The 27267-nt window shown below is 32.9% G+C and overlaps 1 long non-coding RNA gene across 2 annotated transcripts in view; it reads right to left on the bottom strand.

Moving 5' to 3' along the window:
- Window positions 1–4420: 4420 nt before the first annotated feature.
- Window positions 4421–27267, bottom strand: part of LOC134721589 (uncharacterized) — a 36349-nt gene continuing 13502 nt past the window's right edge. Inside the window, exons 1-5 of one of the 2 annotated variants that reach the window (XR_010107883.1) lie at window positions 15848–15966; window positions 9938–10078; window positions 7342–7469; window positions 5802–6131; window positions 4421–4875 (exon numbers count right to left, since the gene is read on the bottom strand). This is a non-coding gene — a long non-coding RNA (uncharacterized LOC134721589). Of the gene's footprint in view, window positions 4876–5801; window positions 6132–7341; window positions 7470–9937; window positions 10079–15847; window positions 15967–27267 lie in introns of those variants that run through there. The other variant, XR_010107884.1, reaches the window with a different exon arrangement.

The raw sequence follows: 27267 nt of genomic DNA, 5'->3' as shown, positions 1-27267 counted from the left end.
ATTGCGAGTGTCTACTTTCAAGGCAATAGTAAAATACTTTCATTCTAGTTGACACTAAAAGACATAAGAAGATAGCCAGGATAGATGTCTACAAATAAAATTGGGAATGCACATGGGGTATGTGTCTAAAAGATAACAACCCGCCCATGGTGCAGACAACATCCAAATGCCACAAAGACATGTTTTCAAAGTAGAGGATATATATTTAAAATATCAAAATGACATTCGCCTCATGCAATGATCTTATAGTTTATAAAAAAAAATGAGTTATAAATTTACATAAGTGACATGCTGAGGCCAAAAATGTTGAAGAGTAGATCCATTTGATTAGTTACTAGAACTAGTATTTAATGTAATTGTCATTTAGGAAGTGCAAGCTTATAGTAAATAGTGTCGCACTTATTTACGCCATGATGGACTGCATAAAACATACAATTACATGAAAAAACATTTTGCCAATATAAGTCATGAAACATATATTCCTGAAACTTTGTGATCATTGTCCTCTACGGGAAAAGACAGGCCTTTTTATTGTTGTTCTTTATGCATGGGTGAATTTAAATGTATATTTTACTTCATTAAGATTTATCTTATAAATTTTGTACAAGTTAAAACCATTTTTAAGCAATATTTTGTACAGGTTATAACATGTATGAGGTACTTTTGTACATGTTATAACTTGTATTTTTGCATTATACAAGTTATAACATGTACAACATTTTTGTACATGTTATAACCTGTACAAAATCGCAACTTGTACACGACATATATATCACAAAATATTTACAATTGTATTAAAAAAAAATGACAGAAGATATATCAAAGGGGTATGAAAAATTATACCTTGAAAATAAACTAAAATGAACGGGCAAAAAACTAGACGCAACAAAAGACACACAACAGTCTACCAAACCCAACACAGGAAACTAATTTAAAAGACTGAGTAATATTTAAATAAACATGTAGTACAATTTCTTTTTTCTTTTCCTTTTTTTCCAATTATATGAGTGAACCCTATCTATAACTTAAAACATAAAATAAAAAAAGTAATCCCCTTAATCAATAATTCTTATTAATATTAAGATCCGATGTCCCAGAAATCAGAATTTTATGGAGCTGCAATAACAGGGACTAAGTGTATGTTATATAGCTCTCAAGTTAAGCCGTATACAGAAAATGTTATTTAAAAATTTGTGTTAAAGCTGCTGTTTAGATATCAATCAATCATAGAATAAAGCAATGAGGATGTAAGACTACATGATACCTTATGAACTTCATTGATTATCAACACTTATTCCGTATAGTAAGATATTATGGTTACCATGAATAAAAGAAAGGGAGAGATTTTAAGGGAACGACTAATGAAAGAAATAATGCAAATTACATTATTAAATAAGATATAACGGCAACAATGCAATGAAAACCACTGGGCTATAGGATCCCGACAGACACAAAAAGAATGCAAGAGGTTACACGATCATGTTTGTTTACAACAATACTGGAAACAATCAAAATAAATGACTATTAGTTGTCCGCACTTGCTCCTCATTTTCGTTCAAGTGTTTGAGTTTTTTAAAACATTTATCATGTATTATGTTTCTTGTCACTTGTGTATACAATGTACTATGTTTGCATTTTTTTTTTTGCAATAAAGTTTATATGATATGTCGCGCGACACATAAAACAACTGAAAGAAAAATGAGGAGCAATTACGGAGAATGAATTTTAATTGGAATGTATTCAGTATACTGTCAAATGTTTTTAAACTTAAATTAATAAAGGTATATATGATTAATGCGGTTGAGAAGCACAATAACAAATCTTGATTACTTTATCAAATACTACCACAAGTTTCATGCAACAATTTCATTAATTTCGTGCCTTAGAAGAAAATTGTCTGACAAGAAGTTACTGTAGTTTTATACAGGTTTGATTCAGCTCTGAATTTGGATTGTGATTAAATAGTTGACACAACAGAATGAATGTGGTCTAAGAACTTAAACTTAAAAACGTAAAAATTTTAAATTGGACATTTACCTATTATGGTCTACTATCTAAAATTTAAATACATGGTTAGATTCAGCATATCATAGATCCCCAAGAATTCAATTTTTGATGAAATCAAATAATGTTCAATTCTAGACCCTTTAGACCTCAATGTGGATAACCCAAATATAAAAAATATGTATACATGGTTAGATTCAGCATATTGAAGAACCCCATATATTAAAACAAAGTTTAATTTTTGACCCTTTGGACCTTAATGTAGACCAATTTGAAAACGGGACAATACTGTGCAATTGAATATTCTTTGCTATTGAGCAAAACTGTGCAATTAAAAATCTCTTGCTATTGCGCAATATTGTGCAATTAGATATTTCTTGCTATTGTGCAATACTGTGTGCAATTGGAGATTTCTTGCTATTGCACAATACTGTGTAATTGGAGATTTCTTGCTATTGCGCAATATTGTGCAATTGAAAATTTCTTGATATTGCACAATATATAATATTCAATAAAATTGAGAAAGGAAATAGTGAATATGTCAAAGCGACAACCACCCGACCATAGAGCAGACAACAGCCGAAGGCAACCAATGGGTCTTCAATGTAGCGAGAATTCCCGCACCGTAGGTGTCCTTCAGCTGGCCCCTAAAAATATGCATAATAGTACAGTGATAATGAACGTCATACTAAACTCCGAATTATACACAAGAAACTAAAATTTAAAATCATACAAGACTAACAAAGGCCAGAGGCTCCCGACTTGGGACAGGCGCAAAATTGCGGCGGGGTTAAACATGTTTATGAGATCTCAACCCTCCCCCTATACCTCTAGCCAATGTAGAAAAGTAAAAGAATAACAATACGCACATTAAAATTCAGTTCAAGAGAAGTCCGAGTCAAGTTTAATTTTGGACCCTTTTGGCCCCTAATTCGTTGGGACAAAAACTCCCAAAATCAACCCAAACCTTTCTTTTGTGGTCATAAATCTCCATTAAAATTTCATAGATTTCTATTAACTTATACTCAAGTAATTGTGCGATGAACAAGAAAATTGCTTATTTGGGACCTAATTCCTAAACTGTTGTGATGGAGCGAAAAAAAACAAAAATGCTTATTTGGGCCCTTTTTGGCCCCTAATTCCTAAACTGTTGGGACCAAAACATCCAAAATCAATCCCAACGTTCCTTTTATGGTCATAAACCATGTGTTCAAATTTCATAGATTTCTATTATCTTTTACTACAGTTACAGTTCAAAAACCAAATCTCTTCGGACGACGAAGCCAACGTGATACCAATATACGACCAAAAAAATTGGAATTTTTGCGGTCGTATAAAAAAATGGTAGAACGTACGCAGTTCTGGGCAGGTAAAAATGTGTGCATGATATTTGCGCGGTTAGTTAAAAACAAGAGTGTTTCCAGTACACGAATGCCCCACTCGCACTATTATTTTCTGTGTTCAGCAGACCGTGAAATTGGGGTAAAAACTCTAGTTTGGCATTAAAATTAGAAAGATCATAGTATAGGGAACATGTGTACTTAGTTTGAAGTCGATTGGACTTTAACTTCATAAAAAACTACCTTGACCAAAAACTTTAACCTGAAGTGGGACAGACGAACGGACGATCGGACGGACGGACGGACGAACGAACGCACAGACCAGAAAACATAATGCCCCTCTACTATCGTAGGTGGGGCATAAAAATCAAAAGAAAGTTCATACTAACGAATATAGTGATACATACTTTTTATGAAGAGCCAAAAAGCTCCAAGTTAGTTAATTCGACGTTGTCACATCAACCAACATAATCGATATGTACATATGTATGTCTCTAATTAAAGGCAAAATCCAATGTATAAGTATTGAGAATTTGTGAAACATAAGAAAATTTCTGCTTTGAAATTCTTTAATTATGAAAAAACTTTTTTTTTCTGTAATGAAATGAAACGCTTCGTTTTAATATGCAATGTACACGTATGATAGACCAATTGTTGCTTTTCCAGCTGCTGATATTTCATGCGTAATCAGGACGTGGAGAAATCTATACAACAGAGATATTTTACAACGAATGTCGACATACAAAATAACTCAAATTTCACTGGATTTTTTTTGTATGATTAAATGATTTTTTTCCTTTCAACTGTTCGATTACTGACATATCGACAACATATTGTAAGCATTTTTTTATGTGCAGTAAGTGTGTCATCGTTTACCAAACATTCCACCTACAGACTATTGGACGACCTAATTTTACCGCACGCAACCACGTATTCATACAATCTTCTTAATTTGACACAGACATCCACCTTTTCCAAGGATTTTCTCACAGACAGTAAAAGGTGATCAAATTTATGTACCCTAATTAATCCTTTTATACTCCTGTAAAATGCATAAGGTACACATGGGACAACACGGTTTTCAAAATTACTTTAATCAAAACCCATTCAGTTTGTTAGCGACTCTTAAGTTCTTAATTCGAATATATTTCTTAAATTTTCAGATTCTTTCTTATTTTGTAAAGTACATTCAAGAGTATTGGCATCAACATAAAATTATACTCCTTAAACACTTGCTATAACAAAAGTTTGTCTGATGGTAAAATTTGTAAATCGTTTGAGTTTTGATGAGAAAACTTTTCAGTTGAGTCCTTATCTGCAATCAAGTAACGTTTTGCTTTTGCTAAATTTGCAATGTGTGCTACATGTTTAACCTCTTTTTCTTCGTATCTTTGTTCTCTTCTTTCTTCATGTTGTCGACGTTTTTTAATTACTATTCGATACCTCACTAAACATACAGCGAGTGGCACTAGTGCGAGCCCTATCAGTATACCCACTAACAAAAACGTATTTAATTCTTCTGACGAGTCACCTGGAAAAATAAATTATAAAACAGTGTAACGTTGATACAATCAATTGTTTAGTTATAAAGACTCGGAAATAAAAGATTTGTCATCATATATTGCTAGGTTGTTGTCTCTGTGATGTCCATTCATTTGCCTTTATTTTATAATGAATAACATTTAGAATGGAAATTGGGAATATGTTAAGGCGACAACAACCCGACCAAACAGAAGATAACAGCCGAAGCCACCAATGGGTCTTCAACACAACGGGGAAATTCCTAACCCGGAGGTGGTCCTCAGGTGGCCCCTAAATAAAATTATGTACAAGTTTTGTGAAAATTCGCGTCACACGAAACTCAATATCACATGAATGAACTAAAATTTAAAAAAAAAACAACATACAAGGGTAAATAATACAGGAGGCATGGGCCAGACACAAAAATGCGGCATGATTAAACATGTTTTGTGCGATCTCAACCCTCACCCTATACCTCTTGCTAATGTAGAATAAAGCAACACATAGAAATGCGCACCAGTAAAACTCACTTCAAAAAGAAGTCCGAGTCCGATGTCAAAAAAGGTAACAACAGAAAATAAGCAAAATGACAATCATACATAAATTAACAAAGGACTACAGTAACTATCAGTTACTGAAATGCCAGCTCCAGACCTCAATTTAAATGATAGAAAGATTACGTGTTCATCATATTAAAATCAAGTACAATTCCTCCCGTTTAGGGGTTAAGTATTATATCATAAAATATATGAGAAGAACATTACCCATAGCATGCCAACAACTGTTTTCATAATAAATGTGTTCAACAAAATTAATGGAAGTTTTTGACGACCTTGACTGGCTATACAGCCCTTGAACGGTCGCCTGCATGTGTTTATGTCCGATGCAAAGCTTTAACTGTTAATAATCATTACCCGTATATCAAAGTATACATACCATCCCATGATTCTTCTTTTATATTCAACATGTCTGCCGTTAAGTTTTTTTTGTCGAAATATGGACCAAAGGAACAACTGTAATTTACATTAAGGTCCTTCTTGTCAAATTGCGTTATTATGATCCCAAATCCACTATGGCCGGTACTTGGAACAAACTTCGTATTCTTTGATGGATAGCCATTATATGATAAATTTTAAAGGGAAAGTTCTTTGCCTCCATACCATCGTTCTGGACACTTTAAACATATATTTTCCACATTTGCTGTTATGCAACGTAAAGTAACGTTCCGACCAAAAATGACGGGATTCGTCTCAACTATCCAATACACTAAAAGTAGAGAATTAATTAAAACGCAAGTCATATACATGATATTAAGTTTCAATTAATTATTTTATTCATTTACAAATGACCATCATTATACAGTAAAAAGATCAGGCGCGTGCAGGGGCAGGGAGAGCTGCACATATGATAAATGAATAGAATTATATACAAGTATATACATGTAGTTACCTTGTTTGCGTAGATAGTGAGGGGGCTTTTTTGTCTCATTAATCAGCGATAAGAAGCATCAAGAAGCGACAAGAAGCGTAAAAAACGACCAGAAGCGTCAAGAACAACAAGAAGTGAAAAGAAGCGTCAAGAAGCGTCAAGAATACTATTTAGCGACAAGATAATTTTTTTTATTTAATTCAATATGAAAATATACATTTAATTTTTGATTATTTATATTCGGGCAAAAAAAATAGATAAATAAATATTTTTTTTATTTTTATTATTTTGATAAAACATAAAAGATGAATGGCTTCTGTCAGGTTGTTGAGCAAAGGAACTGCACACGTTATAAAATGGATATAAAAACAAAAGATTTGGTATTTTGAGACATTTGCATGTTTGTCGTTTGTAATACATGTTTTAATGTATATACATTTATTTTTAAAATATATTTACTTGTATAATTCATGTACATGATATATAGTTTGGTTTGCGATGAACGAAGCTTATTATGGTTTAACAATAGTATTACGTGTTCGTTGTCCATGCACCAGACGCATCATCATGATCATTAATATCCAAAATCAAATAAACATTTGTGAGTTGAGTTCTCGTTTGGTAGGTGCATGCTATCCACTCGGCAATGTCTCAGTTATCCACAGGACACTCAATTATATATAACATAGATATGAATGTTCAAAAATTCAGTGGCGAATCCTGAAATTTTCATAAAGGGGGAGGGGGCACCTGGACAGGTCTACATGTATATATAAACTATAGTCACTTTAATCATTGAGATGTGAAGTACTATCGGTAATACGTTTGCAAGATCTTTCTATATATATTTTACGCACTGTTCTGTTGGCATTTTGTAATGTGTTATTAGTGTCTGTCCTTTTTTATTGATTATAAGAGTAAAATAAAACTTGAGACAGGAATTCTAAACCATAGCTAAGTTTTATTAAATTGATGTGTCAATGTTTGCTACAAGTTCTACAATTTCAAGTGATTTTTTGTGTTTTAATATTTTCAAAATTGTACTTACCAGAGTTATGAGCTGGATCTTCACTATCAACTTCATTCATATCATCTGACGATTTTGCTATAGCTACTATTGTTGAAATCATTAGAAAAAACAGTGCTTCATATATTGCCATTATAATCTTCAATGATCTGAAATGGTTTTGTCATTACTATACATGTATATAAAACAAATCATTACATGTACATGTATTATAGCTAGAGTATATATGTGATCAGAGCTCACACATTCAAATCTCGCTCAATCCTCAATGTCAAGGTTTATAATAGGAAATCGAAAAGGAAACAAGAGAACAAAAGAAGATCTCAAGTGAAGGCTTTGTAGAAATAAAAGATTCGTAATTTGACTGTTATACATGTGGCAGTTAAATCACTCTGGTATGGTAAAAATAGGCGGTTGTCAAGCTCCATTTATTTTGTTTCAAAAACGTTTTTCGTTTTGAGACAGACTAGAAACTAAACGAAAATTGTAATATAGCATAAATAACACAAACAAATGCAATAATTAGCATGACAAATACTGCAGATAAATAAAGCTGAATTTGAAGTATTTTAAGTATAATATAAAAATAAGGAGATGTAGTATGATTGCCAATGACAGACAACTCTCCAACTAAGTTCAAATGAAATTGATGTAAGCAATTGTAAGCAACCATACGGTTTAACGAGAGACAATTGAGAAAACTAATGACATAATTTGTAACAAAACAGTTTACGGTAAACAAATAAGACAGACATGAACCGACGACAACCACAGGCTCCTGACTTTGGACAGACACTTAAAGGGTGTGGCGGGGTTAAACATGTTCTTGATTGTAATTAAATACCCTCCAACTCCAAAATTTGTAAAAATATCCGTTGTTTTATCAAAACGCGGAAAAAATATAAATCAAATACATGTACATGAATAAAATAAAATTGAAAATAATATTTATGTTTTCACTCATTAGAAACTTCAAAGTGATGATTGGATATAATCAAAAGGAAATTTTATTATAGGTATACCCATTTTGTTACGAAGCTAACGGTGGTTTGTCTATTTATTAAGAAAGTATCAAGTAATCATGTTAAACTGTAAGTTGTTAAATCATTTTCTAAATACTATTCTCTGCCGTAAATATGGTATGAAATAAGATTAAAACAAAAATAGTAAAAGTAATAACTCCACTTAAAATATAATCTATTTTTTAGTACAATATGCGATTTTCTGATGAGACTTATATTAGCTTTATTTCACAGCCTTCAATACTATATCAGTTAGTACATTTAAAAAAAATACAAAACCAACATGATATACTAGATATACTATTCAGTATATGTCAGGGTCAACAGTGCTATGATTCCCAATGTTTGTCATTTAGGTTTACGCCACGACTTGCTGACTGTATTAGTTTCAGGCCTGATAAAATATTAGTGTTATTACCAGCAGTTTAGTTTAGAGATATAGGAAGATGTGGTTTGATATCCAATGAGACACCTCTTCATCCAAATAACAATTATAAAAGTAAACCATTATATTAGGTCAATGTACGACCTTCAACACGGAGCCTTGGCTCACACCGAACAGCAAGCTATAAAGGGCCCCACAAATTGGTAATGTAAAACCATTCAAACGGGAAAAACATTGGTCTAATCTATATAACTAGAGTCCGCTCACCTTGGTCTTTGTGCATATTAAACAAAGTACACAGATGGATTCGTGACAAAACTGTGTTTTGGTGATGGTGAATAGATAGATGTTGACTTTATTTACAATTTCTTTCCATGTCAGATTTGCTCTAAACGCTTTGACTTCAGAGTTATAAGCAAAAATCTACATTTTACCCCTATATTCTATTTTTAGCAATGGCGGCCATATTGGTTGGATGGCCGGGTCATCCCACACATTTCTAAACTAGATGTATACCCCAATGATGATTGTGGCCAAGTTTGGTTAAATTTGGCCCAGTAGTTTCAAAAAGGAAGATTTTTGAAAAAGTTTACAGACGCCGGACGACGGACGCCAAGTGATGAGAAAAGCTCAATATTCATTCAGCTCCATTGTGGATATACATGCGCAATTGACATGCTAATGAATTAGCTTGAAAGGATATTTACTATGAAAAAAAAATCATTAAACTAAAGGAATGTATTGTGCATTGTGCAAATTGACTGAAATGTAATTTATCTATTGTTCTTATCATATCTTTCATGGGGCTTCAATGTATGCATGTGCAACCATATTCATTTATCAACCGAAGAAAAGGTGAACTTTTCCTAAATTAGTTTGCTTGTACAAAAAATCGATCGCAAAGAAGGTACATAATAATCAAGGCCGTAACTACCCTTGAGGCAAGTGAGGCAATTGCGGCGAAACATGTCGACTCAATAAAACTATCACCTTGCGGTAACCCAGATGTTGTTTTCTCTACATATTATATAAAGGTGTTAGTTAAAGTCTTAAAATATGAAAAATGTATATAAAAAATGTTCAAATTCAAAACATTATCAAACTCTCTAAATATGCCTAGAATGCAGCATTTTGCACCATTCATTTCATACCCTCCCAAAAAAATTTCGGTCTCAGTATATATATGTGTACCAAATATAATTATACATACTTTATAAAATTGAGCATGGAAATGGGGAATGTGTCAAAGAGACAACAACCCGACCATATAACAGACAACAGCAGAAGGTCACCAACAGGTCTTCAATGCAGCGAGAAATTCCCGCACCCGGAGGCGTTCTTCAGCTTGCTCCTAAACAAATATAATATAAAACTAATACTAGTTCAGTGATAATTAATGAACGCCATGTACTAGTCCAAATAATTATGACGTCTTGAAAGGCTATTATAGTTTTTACTTTGACGCCTTACAGTCAAAGAAAAAAACATATAATTAATAGCCTTTCAAGACGCTATCCTTATTTGGACTTAGTCACTAGCCATATACGAAACTCCAAATTGTACACAAGAAACTAAAATGAAAAACAATACAAGACTAACAAAGGCCAGAGGGGCTCCTGACTGTATTATATATAAATCATGTGCATTTCATAAATAAATAAAATTATTATTTGTGTTGCAGTTGAAAATTTTTATGTAATCCTCCATATAAATAAATTAACAATTTACACTAAAAATGTTCTTGGTGTTCATGGTAAGGCTTCCAATTTAGCTTTACATATAGAACTTGAGCTATATCCAGTGTGTTTTATATCATATACAACTAATGTTTAAAATAGACATGTTACGAAAAGGTATATTCTCGACGCTGAGGTTGACAAATTAGACTTTAAATTAAGGGACGGTGTCAAAACGTTGATTATAATTTAAACAGGTAAAATTTAAGTCTTGTGCGTCTTGGTTAATTCAATTCACATTTATCTACATTGTCTAGAAAAATCATAATGTAACATCCTATGATAGTAATTGCTTTTGTGATATCATTTCTGGCTATCACAAGACATGACAAGTGTATTCGTGCAGGAGTGGGTGGGTTAGAAAAGGGGGGCGGGGCTGAGAGTTATACAAGTTCATTCGATTATAGATTGATAATATATACATATTAAGCTAAATAGATATTAGTTTTATTATTGAATTACAGTTCCTGAAAAAGTTCATTCTGTCGCTCCACTAATCATACACAGAGCTCTATAGTCTGGTTGATTTTTCTCTCTCGGGTGTCTTCATAAGCTTCCAATGACTGAACGTTTTTAAGTGCTTTATAGCGTGTCCGACATATATCCGACACTCTGATATAGAAAATTCATTTGTTTACATTTTCTTCATTCTACTCGAGGTTAAGCTTCCAACTGAGTTGGTGGCGTCTGTAGGGGTAAGCATTTTCGAAGAACACATATGACAGACAGTAGCTAACGACCAACACTGAACTGCAGGCCCCTGACTTAGGACAGGCTAATGAAAAGTATTGCGGGCTTTAACATTTTTGTTATATATTTCCTGCCTTTTTATCGCCCTATTCTATCCGGACTTTTTATTAGTTTATTCAGCCGTGTTTGACATGAATTGTCATCCTGCCTATTTTGTGTGAAGCTGCTCATTCTGCAAATTTTTTTTAATCTCGAAACTCCTGTCCTGCCTTTTTTCAAATTGAATCCTTGCCCCTCCCCCTCCCTGAAAAAAGGTACCTCCGTAGAGTAGTAATAGGTACACATCCAACAGATTTGATATAAAAACGCCATAAATATTTTTAGAGAACCCCTAGCATTGTAATCTTAAATAGAGAAAAGACCCATCGATCATCGGTGTTAATTTTACTATCGTCATTTTTTAATGAAACGGTTGGCGAATTTCCATACAACGTTTCAGGAATTTATAAAATACAAAATATCTGTATAAAGTTGTGTTAAGGTGTAAATGCAAAGTCATTTTGCTATCATGCATTTGAAACGCTGCAGGGATGTTCAACCGGTGAGTAGTGTGGCATGTATTATACAAAGCTCTTACCGTTCTGAACATGCATGAAATATTTGCCACTGGATGTAAAGCAACCAACAAACAATCAATCACAAACCCCTTATAAAGAAAATACAAATTAAGCTGTAACTGTTCAAATTAAGACAAAGTTGTAAGGAAATAAAGGTTTGATACATGTATTCGAAGCTATATGTTCGCGAGTAAATGTCCTAAACCTATAATGCAACATGTTTCAAGTTGAAATTGTTAAACAAAATACTGTTTTAAGTGTTTTTAAATAGACCCCGTTAAATTAAAAAAAATAGGTGGTAAACAAGTGGATCGAAATGCATACACACCTTTGTTTGCTTTTTATAACTTTATAAAATTTACCGTAAGCAACTTATTCACGAGTAAGTATAAAATAGATTATAATACCAGATTATTTTGAAAGACCTATTAAGGACTCGCCGAAGAATTCACACACGTATGTACCCCGTGTCTCCGTTGCCCCGGGCATCTACTGCCTTTACATGAACATCCCCCCCCCCCTCTCTCATTTTTTGCATTGCTGTCTATTTCTCATATTTCTTATGGTAAAAATGTTATTGAATATTCGTTCCATAAGGAATTTCCTCCAAAAGGATCAATGCAGGTTTTTAAATTATATTCAATGTATACACAGGTAATCTCTTTTTGTGTTTTGACACAACCCCACATTTAAAATGTAATTTGTCAACCTCAGCGTCGTGAATATACCTTTTCGTAATATGTCTAATACTATGCTAGATTAACTGACATTGAAGTTGGAAACAACCCAAAATTTGATCTATTAAAATCTGCATTCATTGAAGATAAAAAATTGTATACACAAAAGAGCGCTTGCTGGGTACAGTCATTACATAAACTAAAAAAGTTAATCAACTTTGATTCACTTCAAATATCACATAATAAGATAAGATAAGATAAGATAATTTTTATTAACCAATCATGGTGCCCAAAATTTGAGCTATACAATCAAATGAATGAATTACAAAATAAAGCACAGAAAATGATTAGAATGATTAAAGTATATTTAGACAACAAAAAACAAAAACAACACATGAATACACATTTACACTAATTAACCTGATATAAACCAAGTTATTGACAAAACATAGTTGTTATGGGTGCCACTGTGACCTGGAGAAATAACATAATTCTTTATAGTACTACGTCTATGGGAGACAACTCCTGATCAATTTTATTTCCTATAATTATATATCTATCTATATTTTTCTTCTATTTTTTTTTTTTTTTTTTTTTTTTAAACAACAATATTTTCTTTAATTTTCTTTCGTTCTTCAAAAAGGGAGTGCAATAAATTAGATAAGTTTGAAGTTACAAACAAATCTTCAGATGAAAGAATCCAAACAAATTTCATGTTCATCAGATAATCTTGAAAAATTTTTGAATTTGGAATTAAAAATTACTAGATAGATGTTGAGATCGAGTATCTTTTAGAACAGGACATTTTAAAAGAAAATGTAGTTCGTCTTCAACTGCGTTCTTACATAGCTTACACTTTCTGTTTGAGGACTCACTGAAAAACTTTTATAAATGCAAGATTTTGGGTCAACTTGAGAATATTAAATCTAATAACACAGGTAAACTAAGATTTTATAGTAAAATGTGCTCATCATTTGACTTGAAAGCTTACTTAAGATTTGATATTAAAAAATATGATAGGTCACTGCTTACAAAAATTAGAATAAGTACACATTCACTTGCAATTGAAACTGGGAGGTATAGCATGAACCAAAAATTTTAGCAAGTGAAAGATACTGCAAACTTTGTAAAGATAAAGTGGAAGATGAAGTTCATTTTCTTTTACATTGTCCTCTATATAAAGACCTTCGAGAGAAGTTTGACATTTTCAAAAACCTTAATAATGATGATGATATTAAATCAACGATCTATTTACTTAACCCAGTAAATCTAGTTAACACCAGACAAATATGTAGTTATTTAAGTCAAGCTTTTGAAGCTCGTAATAATAATCTAATGTCAGTTGGTCTACCATAAGTATAATACTATGTAATACTGTGATAATATATACAGTCCGCCAAAAGTTAAGCACCACCTGTTTTTATTGCACAGATTTTTTTTCAAATTTAAAAAATCAATTATTCCACGAAAAAAATAAAACAGTCATATAGCAATTTTGCTAATGTATACCATAAACAAACCAGAAATGTAATTTTAGTCACTTATGAAGGTTCTATGCATGTAGGTTTTCCATTCATAGAAATAGTGTAAATTACTGAATTCAGAAACAGAATTTAAGTTTCACTTTGATTTTATTTTTCAACAAAAAATGATCACACAATATTATTAAAACTTTCTACACATAAGCTTTGGTATGTTTGGCAATTTTAATGTCAACATTTGAGTCAATAGCATGCATAATAACCTCACTTCCGGTAGAGTTTCAAAAACACGATGTTTCATTCTCAGAATAAGCCTTCAACCTTTAGTTTAGGAAATCTGTTGCATTAAACAACAAATACCACTTTTAAATCGACAAAATATTGTGAAGGTGGATCTCTGTGATTGAGATTTCCGCCAATGGCATCTCAGACATGTTTGATAGGGTTTATGTATGGGGACATGGAAGGCTAAAAAATAGTGAAAATGACTTTTTGCTCTTTGGAACCGGTTAAAATCATTGCTCTGTGTGTTCTAGCGTTGTCGTCCATGTACAAGAGTCTTGACAATGTAGACGCAAGTGGGGGATTATTAAAATGAGGGACTAAAATGTTTTAAGGCTACAAATCTCTGTTTGTCTGTCCGTTTATGCTACCCTGCAGAACATGCATACCCAGCTTATAACGGTATAAGAAGCAACCCCGTACTGGAACACCACCAGCACTGAATGCAGTCCTTGTGCAAACATTGTTTTTGGTCATAGGCCGTTTTGTTTCCCCGCGAAATTCGTATTTTGGCATCTACTGGCAGTAAAAGAAACTGACTACCATCTGAACAATGAGTGTTTTGTCAGCTTCTTATGTTCAAGCATAGATAGTCATTATCCCATTAAAACCTGACGGTGGAGTGCCTTCCTGTAAGTACAGGTCTCTATACACCAAGACTTGCTCTTCAGTTGCCTCTGAGAAGTCGACTGACCAATGTACGAACACTTACACGACCACCTGGTGAAACTGTGTATTTGTAAACGCGCAGATGACATTTGATAAGAGGTTGCTTGACTGCTTTATCGGAGTTCAATCTTTTTGGTCGTAATTGATTTTATTAGTGTATGTTGAAGGTAATTCGTAACACCAAACATTAATATTTTTTTCGCAATAGTTAAAAAAATATTGCCAGTTATATTTCGGTGGTGCTTAACTTTTGGCGGACTGTATATATATAGTTGGTACTTCAAATCTTTTCTTTATGTTGTATTTGCATAAATTGTCATGTTTAATGTGTTTATATCTTGGAATACGCATTGTATCATATGTGCTTTGTCCAATAAAAAATATTTGATATTTGAATCAATACTGTCTGTTTTCTACATTTATTATTTTGATAAAACTGCAACTCAACTCTGGCAGTTGCACTTAACCGAGTATGTCATCTATGGTCGAACTTTCTCTCGTGAACCACCTATACAAATACCCATATGATTTTTTTTCTTAAATTTTCAATAAGATTAAACAACATGTTGGTACAGTTTAAGGTTCTTTTTAACTGGAACTCTATTTGCCATTCTTTTTATTTAGTAATTTCTTGCAACTAGACCATAATTGACATAGTTTCAGCCTAGGCCACGTAAATATAGTTTTAAAGCAAATATATCTTAATTTGCTTTACTTATCATTTCAATTTTTTTTACATAAATCCCTTGCTACCCTCTATTATAAATACACAAGTTCAGAGCAGTACTATTGATTGATGATGCGTCATTTAAAATATTTGTAGTCGTTAACTTCCTGTTTTAAAGCTTTGTTATGGAAATATACATTACTATGGAATAAGTGACCTTCTTGTATATTTATTGAACAGGAAGTACATTTGATATCAAACTTTTCTTTTTGGCCTATTTGATTATTGATACAAAACTCACCTTCAGATGTTTGTTTCTAGGTCAGGATATTCTATTTTAAGAGTTAAAGGTGTTACATGAATTACGTATGCTTTAAGATATAACCATAATTGTGTATTTGTGTTTCATGAGAAGTCGTTTTAATATTGAAATCGTTTAAAATTCAAAATTTTTAATCAAAATTTTCATATGGTGTAAGTTCCACGAAGAGTAATTGACGAATGAGGATATAAATACCCTCATAGGACGAAACCAACTCTACTATGTGTTTCCGGCATGCGTAGAACATAAAATAGTAAAATATCAAATCACATGTACATGTACAGTCATGTTTAAAATTAATATTAATCAATTGTAACTTCTAAAAATAAAATTACAGCTAATAATCTCAATAATAATTTTCTAGAAACAGTTTAAAAAAAAATCATACTAGAACTAGCAAAAAAAAAGTAAAAAGCAACCAACATAAAGAAACAAAGCTAAAGTAATTGTCCATTAACCAGGAAACCCTTGTTTTCACCCTTTTTGTCCCTAATTCATAAACATATGCGTAGAACTCAAAAGTACTTCATAGTACCTGAATATTTTCTATATTTTCTCTCGGAAGCGGCCATTTGATATTCTAGGAGGGGGAAGGGGGGTCACTCCCTCTTGATTGAAAAGGGGAGACATTTACAAATCCCAAGAGAGGAACGACTTTGCCATAAATGTAAAATACTAGAGGATGATACAAAAAGTATAAACTCAGTGTAAGACTTAAGTTTCAGGGACAACATCAAAAGACCAATTTGCATGATAAAGCAAAAATGTAATTCACATTGTTAAGTCTGTGGCTTCTGTTGTTTTTTTAAACTCATGATCAAGTTTATAACAAAATTACTAAATTACAAAAGAAACGCAACACTAATAGAATTCAGAAGGGGAATCAATGAACAAAAGACAAATAAATAAGAAAATTGATCCCGAAAAATCAGGGCTTCGTCTGAGGTAGAACAGAACTTGCTTCACGAAGGCACTTGCCGTGAACTCAATTTGATATAGAGACAAGCGTTTGGTTTTGAAATTTCCTACATGAGACATTTGCCTCTATGTAGGTAAGGCCCTGTAATAAAAGTAAGGTAAGTGTTCCTGAGAAAATATACCTCAGTTAAATGAAACCAATTTTCAGACATTTCAAGTATATTTAGATAATTATTATTAAAAGATTTGGGAAGTCTTTCCCGATTCTTTTGGAAAAAAGAGATGAATTTATGAAGAATCTGGTGCCATCTCATACGTTCGATTAGACCTGCTGAGTTATTTATTTTCAATACATTGCAAGTCAGGTCATTTATGTATTTATGTTCAAACTACCACAGAACAAACCATTTATTGTTGTGATTATCAAGGCTGAGTTTTTTATTTTTATTTTCAAAATTCTCCATACCCCCCCCCCCCCCCCCCCCAGAAAATCAAATGGTCGTCCCCTAACATAATCATGATAATAATAGGGCAAGTTCAGATCTTAGTGAATTTTAATCATGAACTGGCAGATCCAGAGCACAGGGACTTGGTTAGCAGAATGATTTTTTGTTAATCATCATTGTTTAATTTTTTGAAGTAATTCCTGTCTATTTGTGTTGAATATACTGAATTCACGTATTTGTCTACTTTTTCTTTGTTTTCTAGCAATGTGAAGTTTACTATCCATATCCGTATTTTTTATTAACATAACAAAATTTTAATCTGCTAACCGAGTCCCTGCATGTATGTAATCCAAAAAAAAAAGGGGGGGGGTCCGGGGGTTGGATAACTCTTTGTTTGGTGACAATAAATACACTTAATTGTGACATTAAGTTGGACCCCCTCCCTTATTCCGGGTTAGGAACCCCACCTTTTTTAAATGACTGGATCCACCTCTGCATAATTTATTGCATTTGATTTGTAAAAAATACAAACATGAATGGCAACCTATAAAAAGAAGTCGTTTATTGATCAACTTTTTTTTTTAACTTCACACAGACGAAACATAATTTGATGACTTTTATATGCATAAACATGCATATTACAAGCTTTATTCACAAGCGAATGATTTAAAGTTGACGTATGCATTGGTTCTCGTCCTGTGTACCATACAATAAAAACACAGACTTTCAGATGTTTGCCTAGAGAGATGGATTAGATGGAGGTATTACAAGTATATCACGGTCATGTAGCCTACCGCAACTATTGCTAGCTGGGATATTATATATATAACCCCTTAAGACAATAGAACTATATGTATAACTGCATTGCTTCCGCTATTCAACGTACCACAGATACACATACCTTCAGAGTTCTGACTGTGTTAATGCGTAGTAGAATTAATGTCTACACCTCTATCCTCGAGTATTTTGGTCAATTTGCAGTCTAAGAATGATCACACGGAAATATATATTTGTGCCTATGTACATGTAACAGCTTAAATAATCACTTACCCCTCTATGCGATGGTATTTTGTATAAAGTACGGTGCTTAGTACAGTTTATGCCAACATAAAATTTTGGTACCATGATCGTCATGGATATTTTAGTTTGGCTTGTCAGCACTATGAGATTACTCTGACGTCCAAAAGTTGTTTGCCAAAGAAGCTGCATATTATTAAGATTGCATTTCGCACATTACTGTGTTGAAAAAAGGCGAAAAAAGAAAGACTCGCAACCCAAATTCGAAAACATTTTGTGTTTAGTGAGTCTTAGCATTTTGTATGAGTTTCATATACTAGTAATTTGAACTATGAGACCAACTAAAGTTGGAGTGCGAAACGAAATAATTTGTAATTTTCCATGTTATATAGCATTGACGGATCCAGAAGGTGAAAAGGGGGGGGGGGGGGGGGGGGGGGTCCGGGGGTTGGAATCCCCTCTTTTTTTGGCCGATCAATGCATTTGAATGGGGACATATAGTTGAAACCACCCTTTTTTTAAAATGGCTGGATCCGCCCCTGTATAGAGACATACATGTAATTCTAGAACATAAATTAAGATGACTGACTGCCCAAAATTCGAACTCTGTCTCACTCTGCAAGTTTTGGTTTTTAGAATTGTTTGTTAGATAGTTTCATAAAATTTGCATGAGGCAAACAAAAGGTGGAGTGCGGAAACGAAAATGGAACGGAAAGAAAGACGGACAGAAGGTCAGACGGACGCTCAAGTACGTGTAACACTATACATGTACACCCTTGTTGCCTGCGACGGTGTCATACACGTTGTAACCGCAAATTTGGTTATTGTTTAGCTTGTCGTGTTATCTTCGTACGGAAACTAGTTTTGTGCATATGCTCTACACTACTGTTCTTTTTATAGAATCATCGTTATTCGGAAAAATAACAGATATACATGTAACGTACAAAGAACGATAACTCTTAATTAAATAATATCAGAAGAAGTTTCTCGATAAGTTTAAAATATGAAAGAACAAAAGAGGCATGGGGTATACCTCAACGAGATAGCCACCAACCACTAAATTCAAAGAAATGTTTCTAATGTGTTAACAGGCTTTAAAATGAAGTCAGGCTTGTGCGCTTGGGGTATCGAGTATTAACTTGTCTTCAGTACATGTGGTACCTGTTATATATATTATCGTACTGATACGAGCAAGATCACATTTCATAAGTGAATATATGTCTAGAACCACTTGTTTTCCACTTTACTCTCATGTTTGAAATATACTTTAACAGCTGTGGACTTAAGATAAAACCGTAACAACATTGGAGGGAGAGTGGGCCCCCGGCCAATAATATGCCATCTCCAAACCAACCTACATCAGAACCATTTGAGAACCACAGTTGAAGACTAAAACTGTGCATAAAAAAATTAATGCAATTTACTTTGCTTCAAACATTCATCAATTATTTTTAAAAGTCCGTCTGATTCGATTTTCCAAAAAAAGCTAGAAAAAAATATAGAACAATGTACCATTTGCTTGCAAGTCAATAATTTTAATTAATTCCAATGCATTTACTTATTTATCCGACCTTCAATTTAATCATCAGCTTTAGATTGTTTATGCATGTGTAAAACATGTTCAGTTATCAAAGAAAAAAGAATGGCAACATTTAATTTAAGTGACTCTAGAGATCGAAGAGGAAGATCTATGTTTTGTTGTCTGATTCCAAAAGCTCTGTACATGTATGCCAACATGCACAAATGACTGTTGACTGGAACGTAATGTAGACTACCGCACTCTTTGAATGCCATATGTTGAGCATAACATGCTTAATACTATTGCAGTTGATGCTTTTAGTTTTTCAAGACTCGCCAGTTTCCTACCGTAATTCAAATGCCATTTTAAAATGTCAAGGATTCGTTATTCCAACTGAGCGTACATGTACCAAGGTACTTAAAGAAAAGTTATTTTTATGTTAAAATATTCTACTTTTTTCCATTCAAAATAGTGTGCGAACATCCTCAACCCTACCACCCTATCTCCTTTTTAATCTATATACATGTATATAGGTATTTTAAACAAAGATTTCTGTATTTCTTTCAGGAATCTACAAACTACTTTGATTAAATAGCATTAAATGCAAAACATGAAACATGTAACTTGGGGGGAAAAATCATACCATATTCAGTTTGATGATTTGGAAACTCAAATAAAATATCAAACAATCATGTATATTTTAAAAATGATGACTGTAATTTCCTTTTGCTATTACTATTTGCTAAGTTTATATATTGTTTGAATCAAGAGCGGAAATCAACATTAGAAACATTAAAAGCGTTTTTCTGAAATCAAGGAAGCGATTAATTTTAAATTATTCATTTAACAGTTATTAAAGTATTTCAACTTGCTAGTCACTTTTATTGGTATTATAACTTATACAAATAAGACTTTAGTGTTTTTTTGTGTTGCGCGGGGTTGAAAAGATATAAGACGACAATGCTTATCTTTGTTCTTCTGCAAGGTTGGTGTATTTTATTTTTTAATCAAGATCTATGTTGTTATCCAATAAAGACATTTCAGCAGTGTCTTCCTTTTTATTTGCGTTGTTTAATTTGTGTTTATGATTTGACAAAATATTTGCTCTACACATCGCAATGATGTCTTCAACATGTATATGATTTTTTAATTATCATTTTATCGTTGTAAGAATAGACTATAATAAAGGATTTACAATTCATTTGTAAAAGCCAGTTCAATTTATTTTTTAAAAGTGTTTGTTTTATAAGAATCATACTTGTTGCGCAGTTTTGCCATGTCACCCTACATGCCTATTGTTTTTTTAAAGGTTTGTTTTATGTATCATTTTCTATTACCCGAAGAAGATAATATAACAGGTTTTTTTTCTAGTTGACTTGAGAAAACTTGTTTTTACCAATTCACACCTACATTCACATTTCACGATTTGTAACTTATTCGCTCAAACCATTACATAACGGTTTACCGCGGTCTTTCGGTCAGATTTGACCATGAACAAATTGATTGATATCATTTTAAAGGGCACTTGCTACGAGATATATAACGCATCAAAAGTAGATTTTTTTTTTGCTTAAATCATTAATAAAAAACTAAAGTGAAATAATAATTCACTTTTACCATCCAGTATTATTACATTTTGTCAAATTAAGCTAAAAAAAACATCGATTAGAAATTATTCACTTGCAAGTAAATAACTCAACATTATTTAAAGGGCAAAGAATTTCCATATTGAAAGTGAAATTTATGTTATGAAATGAAACAGAAGTAGAAAAATACAATTGCATGTGTTTTCTTTGTATCTATATCTATATTATGTTTGTATCGCTTATATTGAGGTATTCGACGGTAAACTCGATAGTAAATTAGATGGCGTCAGGACTAAAATACACGTGAAATATAGCTACAAATTATCGAGCCCATGCCTTGTATAGGGTTTATTTTAGACTTTTCATGATTTGAATAAATGGATGATGTTTAAAATGGTTATAAATTAAATATAAAATTTGAGTCAAAGCGGTGACATGAATTTGACAGATAGTTCCCCTTAAAAGCTATTGTTTAAGTACATATAGGGTTAACTTAAATTAGGTAGGAAAATATAATTGGGACCACTTATGCAATTAATGGAAGCAATTCGACAGTCCCATTAATATAGAAGTATACTCCACAACTGAAACCATCAAATCGTAAAATCATACTTCATGGGTTTAGGGTCTTGATCAATGATCTTCTTGTCACGGATTACGACATTTAAAATATCGGAGACAAATTAAACATAGCCTTTTCATTAAGCTATCACTAATATTCATAATTTAAACTTTGATCTACCTAAAAGAAAATTCAAATTTAATGATATTTTGTGAGTCCAATTATTTTTATATCAATCAGCGCCAGGAGCAGTTTTAACGTAACTTGATTTTTGTCAGAATCTTATTTTAGACAGGTCCTCACAGCAGCGGATTTACCCCAGGACAGCTTTGGGCAAATATAATTTAAAACACCTTTGCAATTTTAATCTATGACAGGTTCTGACACTTTCATCCTAGAACATTTTGGATAATTCTAACTCAGAAAAGTTTTCGATAGTTTCTCCCTTGAACTGTTAAAGGGCATTACCTTCGAGATATGAACACCATTAGAATATGATTTTGTCTGATATAAGCGTAATGATATAATCATTCGTTTTTAGCAACCAATATGGTTCTATTTTGTTAAAATTAGCAAAGGTACATCACTGATGAATTATTCAGTTTCAAGTAAATAATTCGACCTCATTGAATCCGTGTTCATGTATGTGACCTTCAATTAACCCAATAGCTAAAGATCACCCCGTATAACCCCGATACAAATGAATCCGGACGTTGACGCGTTCGAAGCGATAATCAGGACAACATTTGGGATGACAATAACTTTGAATGCCTCTCTAGAACTTATTTGAGTATATATAAATATGTCAATGAGCATGTTAGTATCTTTATTCAATTATACAGTTGTTGTAAGTTTTAGATATTGTATAAAACGTTTGATTGAACTGCTAGATGCAAAACGCACAGACATGGTGCAATTTCATACGGTTTACGATGTAAACAATGATGGATATCTTTTCGTGCATACACCTTTGAGTATTAATACCTTAAGCAATACTAATTAACTATACATTGAATTACTACATGCCTTCAAAGGTGCCCTAGAACTTAGAATAAACGCAATATCATACAAAATAATTTTTTTCTGACTGTATTGTTCGTTCCACCAAATGTGTCGCGTTCGTTGTGCGTTTTGAAATAATCACTGTACAGTTCGTTGACAAAAACCGTGACAAACACTTTCTTGTCAAGGTTTTCGAGATGGTGTCGGCGACCCTTTTTCTGTATTTTATTGTAAATGTTTATCTGTTAACTTAGTCAAAGTAGTTGAACTTAACATATCTGTCATACAAAGCCAAAATTGAAATATGTAACTCGCGTAAATCTGCTTTGAATGTTTCTATTGAAAATTGAGACTTTCAATGTTTTTCCAGATGAAATGAACAGTTAAATAAATATATTCCAGAGGGAAGAAAGTTTCAAAAAGTATAGTACAGTCATTAAAACTTTAATGACTTCCTTTTCACAATTTGAGGCTCTTCCAAATGCCGATGTTGGTCCAAATTCGCCTAGACGAAAGCAGACATACACGAAGGAGCTCGTTGAACTTAATTTACCGAATGCCATAGATGGCATTCCAACTGCTTTAATTTTTTTTTTGATTTTTTTTTACATGCGGAGCTTTGTAAATGTGGTGTGATGGCCAGTGAGACAACTGTCCATCAAAGTTTAAATGAAGTTGGCGTATAAACTATTATAGTCTAATGTACAACATTTAACAATGAGGAAAACCTATACCATACAGTCGCCTAAAAAAGGCCCCGATATGAAAAAAAAATATGAAAAAAAAAACCGATTAAACTAACGGTTAATAATTTATAACTTATGAAATGACAGATCTATATAACCAATGTACTGCAGGATTCTGACGTTGGACCGGCAAAACAAAGTGCGGTAAGTTTAAACTTGTGAGCCCCCAACCATCTCCTTAACCTAGAACACTGGTGTAACAGCACAACATGATAAAAAAAAGTTCAGTTGCAATTGGCTAAACTCAAAATGTCGGTACAAGGCACAAAAACCATATACATAAAATATCGACAAAGGAGTAATTGTAGTAACTGATAGTTATTTCAAAGCGAATTACAACTAAGAAGTAAATCGTGTATCCAAAGTGTTTTAATCAGTATATCCTACGCTTTTAGGTAAAGACGTAATAAAACGCACGAACTTGTGCAATGCCAAATATGAACAGTATCGAGAGGATGTACGGTACTATGAGTTCTCATAAGTGTGCATAAATTGTAATAATGTTAAGTGATGCTTTGATTTAACAGGTAGAGCAAAACTCTCCATATTGTGGCCAATTGTTTTTTTTTATTTATGAAAGAATTTGGTGAAGGGTGACTGGGAGATATACTATAAGTTATGATCACTTTGGTCTTTTTCCGATCGGCAGTAAAACTGACTGAAGTTGGCCACCCATTTAGTTGTGTGGGATGTTACAGTACACAGTCACGTCCTGTCCGAATGAGAATATAAAATCCAATGTCTCGTGTAAAGAGAGTACCACGCTAACTACACAGTACGAACCCCTACAAAAACTTCAAGAGATGTCTATAAATAGCCTGTTGAAAGGCACCATTTGTGTCCTTATAAAATATACATCATTTTATCCAGTGGCAATCCAAACGTCCCTGACGTAGTTACGGATGGTCTCCTCACAGGACTTACATGTATGTGTTGCTACTTTGTGCTTATCCTGAACATGCATGGCATATTTGCAAGTGATCGTTAAGCAACCAACAATCAGAAATTACGTACGCGTGTTATAAACAAATAAAAGTGTCCATATATTGTTAAGTACCAACACTAAAGAAGAAACACAGCAAATGTCTAAGGTTAGGTTGGTGATTGATGCTTTGCTAACCCATAATTTACCAATGACGCCAAGGGTAACTGAGGAATATAAATATGGTCCCTGTGGTCTTCTGTGAAATAAATCAAAATTTGAATGAAATGCATATGGGTGAGTATAGACTTTAAAGGTGTTTATAATAACCAGAATGACCTGACCAATCATTTAGATTTTTGCACCACAGTAGAAAGACTGTAATGTTCGAGGAATTTAAGCATAATCTTTATACCATAAAAATTAAACAAACACAAAAACATAATTAAAGAAAGCAAACCAGTTAATATTGAGTGTTGTCTCTTCATCTTTATATCTTCACATTAAAGTAACTGTATTACTATTGATGGCTATCAGTTACATGTTCATTGCATACACTTATTCTTGAGCCTTAATGTAACTCTATTTTAATCTATGACCCCTTGGAACCGCCTCTGAGATTCAGGCCAAAAGGCTTAACCTGTAACCCATTGATTATATTTGATTACTTTCTATATCAAATAGAAGATGCGGTATTGAAACTGCTCTTCGCAAGAGACCAAACGAAACAAAAATGAACAACTATAGGTCACCGTACGGCCTTTAACAATGAAAAAGCCCACATCGCTATTAAGCACACCAAAATAACAAATTTAGTCAGTGCATACGAGAAAACTAACGGCTCAATTTTTGCACAAAAGTGTAAACAAAAAAATATATACAACCACTGAATTACAGGCTCCTGGCTTTGGACAGGCACATACAGAATATGGCGGGATTAAACATGTTAGCGGGCACCCAACCCACCACCTAACCGTATATTGCCTGTTGTATGGTTAACACTTTCAAATATGCTATGAAATTAGAAATCGGACGTGTGTATCTGTATGCTTTGTCATAGTTGCATCAGTTGAGTTATTGTATTTTCCTACCAGTTCACACTTTTGTATACATGAGGATTTTTTAAAATGTAAAAATTTCCTCCTTGGAAGTGTTTTTCGACAATACAACTGATATTATGGGTTGCTGTCTGCATGTTATGATGGTAAATTATTATTTTCAAACATGCATATTGGTTATAATCATATCAAAGCATAATCTAATACATGCAAAATTCATTGACAAACGCAATATTTTGTCACCGAAGCGTACAGTATAAAAAGGTGTAATGACAACGAAGCGTACACAACATGAAAATAGAGACATTTTAAAACGTGTATTTTTTTGTTTCTAGATACAAAATAATCAAACGATCTTTAAAGGTTTGTTAATTTATACTATGAAGTTTTCAAAAATGTATGTTTTAAAAACTATGAGGTACGAGAAACATTAAGTTTTGAATGTTTAAAAATACCAAGCACGTTTTATCATTGATATCGTCGTGCGTTTTTTGATGTTTGTATAAAAAAATGTCACATTTTTGAAAAACCTTTAAGTAACTCATGAGTATTATGGCAAAGAATATATTGGCGCAAAATATACGAAGAATATATATTGGATTGTCTTTAAAAGTATGAATTCCTTACTGTCTGAACTCAGTGCTATACGGTGTGCTCGACTCGAACGCGTCAACGTCCGGTTTCATCTGTATCGGGGTTATACAGGGTGAAGATTGGTTACGCATGTATAAATCATGGTCATGCATTTAAAGAAAGATAATGTCAAAATTGAGATTGAAAAAAAGGTAATCCATTCCATTGCCTAATTCGAGCCTAAACAAAAATATGTCCCAAGTACACAGATGCCCCACTCCCACATTTTCTATGAGCAGTGGACCGTGAAATTTGGGTGAAAACTTTAATCTATACTATTAAATGAGTAGACCTCATTTTGTGTGTCGCTTTTCTTCTTTCCACAATAAATTAATCATCAAACCCAAGGGGTACAATCAAAATCACGTGATTGTCATACGCACACCGGAAGTTACAGTCGAACTCACCGCTTGAGGGTTAGTATAGTGTGTGATAACATTGTGTGAGGGAATTCGACGTTTGCTGTACCACTGTCCACTTCAGTGCAATTTATGACAATACCACTGCATCAATCAGAATTATTTCTTTTGCAGTGTTTAATGAAATGATTTTGCTTTGTTGTCGCGTACTATTTTTGAAACATTCAATGTTTTAAAAAGTCGATTTTTTTTGTATAAAGTCAATGATTATGTTGATTTTTGAAGGCCAAACTTTCTACAGCCTTAAATACTCTAATGAAAGATCCAAAAACTATACCAATACATAACGACATGTTTATGAAATTATAACAAATCTATTGGTTAACAAACTTTTATTCGTTATTGCAAAATAATGAACTTAAAATATCTGACATTTTCTCCCTACCCAGTTTACCCCTATACATTTTTATGATGTGGACTGGTCATTGTTATTGAATCGTAGGCACTTTGATTGGATTTAGTTGTTATTAGTTTACCTTCAAACTTGTTTATGCTTTTCATACATGACTATTGATTAATTAGAACGTGCATGAATGTGTATGGTAACTGAAATGACCTTCAAACTGGACAC

This window comes from Mytilus trossulus, chromosome 6, assembly GCF_036588685.1.
Source record: "Mytilus trossulus isolate FHL-02 chromosome 6, PNRI_Mtr1.1.1.hap1, whole genome shotgun sequence".
Taxonomy (NCBI): domain Eukaryota; kingdom Metazoa; phylum Mollusca; class Bivalvia; order Mytilida; family Mytilidae; genus Mytilus; species Mytilus trossulus.
Note: the sequence above shows the minus strand (reverse complement) of the source record. Positions and strands in the feature narration are given on the sequence as shown.